The following is a 1,113-nucleotide window of genomic DNA, read 5'->3' as shown; positions in this document are numbered from 1 at the left end:
TCGCATCAAGCTAACACGTCGTCAATTGACTCGTGGCTGCAGCAGGATTCCAATTTATTTACTTTACAAATAACTTCTAAAGACTACAATGCAAATATCAGATTGTAATGCCGTGTGAAATGTTGAGCTTGTGAACATATTTTATAATGTGGAATGTCTACATTTATAAATAAGTGGAAGCTTCCACTCATTTCTACCAAGAAATGTAACTGTAAATTAGTATAATTATTGTTTGTTGATATTGTTCTAATTTTAAAGTGCCATGCTGCTAGACTTTCAGGTATTTCATCAAAAGAAAGCCACACATATTGTAGATATATAAGAGGCAATCTACATGAAATTAGATTGTTTAGGGTTCATTTTTAAAATTAAAGAGTAACTCTTTTGTTGAGAAAAAAACATTCCCCTCTGGGTGATCTGTATACATTGCAAGGATTTTAACAACCTTTTTATTACTCTGAAGAAATCCATGTGTGTTTGTTTGTCTGTGTCCATGTGTCAAGTGAATCTAATGAGAGTGGTTTTATAATTATCAACCAGCTGCTGCACCTGCAGGGCTCCAATGAGGAAAATTGCAGGGTCTGCATTCCTTTAGATGTGATTTCCTATTGGGAGTATCTCACCAAAAATTTAATTTTTGTTGCAGGGGATTTTGTGAAATCTGACTTGTACATTAGTGCAAAATCAGGAAGCCCAGCAGGAAACTCAATTTGGGCCCCGGTGTGTCTCCTTGTTGGGCGCCTGTTCTGAAACCCACCCGCTTGGTTGTTTTTTAATATGCTCTGGTCACCTGTAACCTCTCCATTAAAGGTTTTATTATTGATGGTCACTGCATAAATGTTGATACAATATAGTATGGACACATATGTTGTTGGTTTCTCTATGCGCAAACATATTTTAACTTTATGTTTCACGATTTAGATGTCCTTATCCCCCTGAGGAAGATTTGAACTAGCATAAATCGAAACGCGTTGGCGCTTTTTAAGCGGTTGACAGGTACCTTGGAGTTGAGCCTGAGGTGCAGAGGGAGACCTCTCGTACAGCCCTGGCTCTGGAGTCACTGGAGCACCATAGGAGCACAGTGAGGTATGAGTCCTTACAGAGTTCTCTTGG

The sequence above is a fragment of the Rana temporaria genome, chromosome 4 (genome assembly GCF_905171775.1).
Source record: "Rana temporaria chromosome 4, aRanTem1.1, whole genome shotgun sequence".
Taxonomy (NCBI): Eukaryota; Metazoa; Chordata; class Amphibia; order Anura; family Ranidae; genus Rana; species Rana temporaria.
Note: the sequence above shows the minus strand (reverse complement) of the source record.